The sequence below is a fragment of the Triticum aestivum genome, chromosome 6B, assembly GCF_018294505.1.
Source record: "Triticum aestivum cultivar Chinese Spring chromosome 6B, IWGSC CS RefSeq v2.1, whole genome shotgun sequence".
Taxonomy (NCBI): Eukaryota; Viridiplantae; Streptophyta; class Magnoliopsida; order Poales; family Poaceae; genus Triticum; species Triticum aestivum.
Genome location: NC_057810.1, coordinates 29427812 through 29430654, shown reverse-complemented (window position 1 = coordinate 29430654; position 2843 = coordinate 29427812).

Sequence of the window (2843 nt, the reverse complement as noted above, 5' to 3'; positions counted from 1 at the left end):
GGTGTGTGCTGCTCATCCCCCCTGGCTCTGCCGCTGGCAGCAATGCGCTCAAGCCAGGGCCATGGGCCATGGCATCGCCGGAGAGAGCTCGCCGGTGCCACCCCGGGGGCGGGAATTAGTACCCAAAAAAAACCAATCAATGGTTCGGCTCCCATCGCGAGCGTTGTGCGCTTTGTAGGCTGGTAGGAAGGAACCCACCAACCAATCAAGACGAGATTCAAAAAAGAAAAAAAAATATCAAGAAGAGAGAAGATCGCCTCCTATTCGTTTCCCATATCTCTCGTGGCAGAGGCCGGCTGGGAAACCATAAGAGCAACTTCAATGGGGCGACCCATTTAGCCCGCCCATATTCGTTTGGGTCTGTGTGGACAAAAACGACTGCCCAACGCAGAGACCCATTTCCATTTTGCGTTCGCTTTGTGTCCGCGCGGACCCATTTTTGTCTCAAATTTGGGACACATTTGGGTCGGCGGCGGACACAAAGCGGACGTTTTCTTTGCTCTCCTCGTCTGCTTGTGCCCACTGCATGTGATGCGTGGCCCACATGTCATTCAACCACGCATCCCATCTCTCTCCTCCTTTCCTCTCTCTTCTTCCACCCACCCACCCAGCCACCCCGCTCCAGGCCACCAACCACGCCGCGGGACGGTGCCAGAGAAGGGCCGGAGCCGGGGCAGCGCCGGAGAAGGGCGCGGGCTGCTGGGGGGCGCAGCCGGGGGCCAAGACGGCCTTCTTCCTCGTCGCCATGCTCGCCTCGCTGCTGCTCATCTGCGCGCCGCCCCTGCTCGTCGTGCTCCTCGTCGACCTGCCCGCCGACTCCGGCGCGCGCGCACTGCTCATCCCCTGCCACGGCGTGCGGGGGAGGAGGAGGCACGTACCTATGGGTGGTTGCGGCGAGCACCGCGGCGTCCGTGTCGTACATGCTGGCCAAGGCGGCCGCCTTGCTACCGCGCGGCGCCGCGGCGTAGGGGAAGGGCGCCACCGGGCACGGGGCGGAGCCGGCTCGGGCGGGCACAGGTCGCAATAGGCAGGGCGCGAAGCAGCCTTGGCAGGGCGAAGAGGAGTGACTCGGGCGCGGGAAGACTAGTGAGCCGGCTCGAACGGGCACGGCCGCGGCCGACGCGACCGGGCTGGAGGCACTGGGGCGGCCGGGTCGGAGTAGGCGGCGCGCGAAGCAGCCTTGGCAGGGCGAGGAGGAATGACTCGGGCGCGGGAAGACTAGTGAGCAGGCTCGGACGGGCACGGCCGTGGCCGGGGCGACCGGGCTGGAGGCGCGGGGGCGGACGGGTCGCAGCAGGCGGCGTGCGAAGCAGCCGCGCTAGGCCTGTGTCGCTGCAGCCATCGGCCGTTTAGCCGCTGTCAACCCCGCTGCCTGCTACATGTTCGACGAAATGCCAGGGCAGACATGGCAAAAATGGGTCAGGCCACCCGTTGGGCGCACATGCAGACCCAGATCAAAAAGCAGACGCAGATGTCCATTTTGCCGACCCAAACGGACAAAAAGCGGACGAAATGCATGTCCGTTTGGGTCGGCCCGTTGGAGTTGCTATAATCCAGCTACTTCCTCACCAGGCGCGATGCACCAACCCGCTCTGTCGCGGATCATCGGCTTCTTCTGGAGCCCGCATGATTATGTGCCCAGGCCAGGCCACTTGGTCGTTGACCCGGAGCACCACGCCGACCCCTCCCGGACGGCGACTCCTCGTCAACCTCAACCCAACACGGGCGGTCGGTCGTGGCCAATCCCAATGTCTGGATCTCCTCAAGCACTCCTCCATGAATCCGGCCCTCAGACACGGAGGGTATCAATGGCACCTCTACAACCACCTGCCGTGTCACGCGACGAATTCCAGCAACGGCCCCATGTTCGCGCCTACCTAGTCGGCCTGGCCGAGCCACCGCCGGAGTCCAACACCCGGTCGCCACCTGGCCTGCCGATCCTCTTCCTAGACGTGAGCATCTGGGGGATACGATTCTACCTCAGGGTTGATCGCACCGGAGGACGTTTCTACACGTACCCCCGTGTCGACGGCGCGCCCTTTGCCACCACCAAGGACGCCATCGACCGCTACCTTCTCGGCTGCCAGGACAGGAAGATGTTGATGGGGCTATCTCCGCTGGACTGTGTTGTGCAGCTGGCCCTCTACTGGCCCGACGGCACGAGGAAGAAGCGCCTGAGGTCGCAACCGATTTCTAACAGTACCCCCGACTCGGATCTCCAGTTGGCCAAATCTTTGGTGGACAGATACAACGACGACCACAACCTTTTCGGGGATCTTGCATATGGACTCAAAGACATCATGTGCTGCCAATGTTTTGATGAGGGAGGTAGGCTCTATTTTCATTACAATCTCACTCCCAATACTAGAGGAGGAGCCGCTGCTGATGATGACGGCTGCGGCAAGCTTTCTTTGCTGAAGTGTTGTATAGGATCCGGTCGTCGGACCTGTTGGCCAGCGTATGCATGCTTGAACCTGCTGATGATAATGATAATGGTTCGTACTGCTATGGATGTAAAAAGCATGGAAGTGGTGACCTGAAGCACCCTGCAGATCATACCGATTTTATTGGGGGTCACACGGAGCTTGCATTTGTCCGATATTGTGAAGGAAAGACATATCGTCGTGAACACTTTGACGACGAGGACTTCAAGGAGGAGCTGGAAGCTGAGAAGGCCAGGTTAAGGCGGCGGCTTGAGGGCTTTGATGTTGTATACAATGGGAATGAGCAAATGGTGAGACTTGTCAAGAAGCACCAAGGGGATGATGCTACACATGAGACGAAGCGAATGAGAACACTTACAGTGGAACACCAAGGGAAGCCTGACAGAAGTGGAATACCGA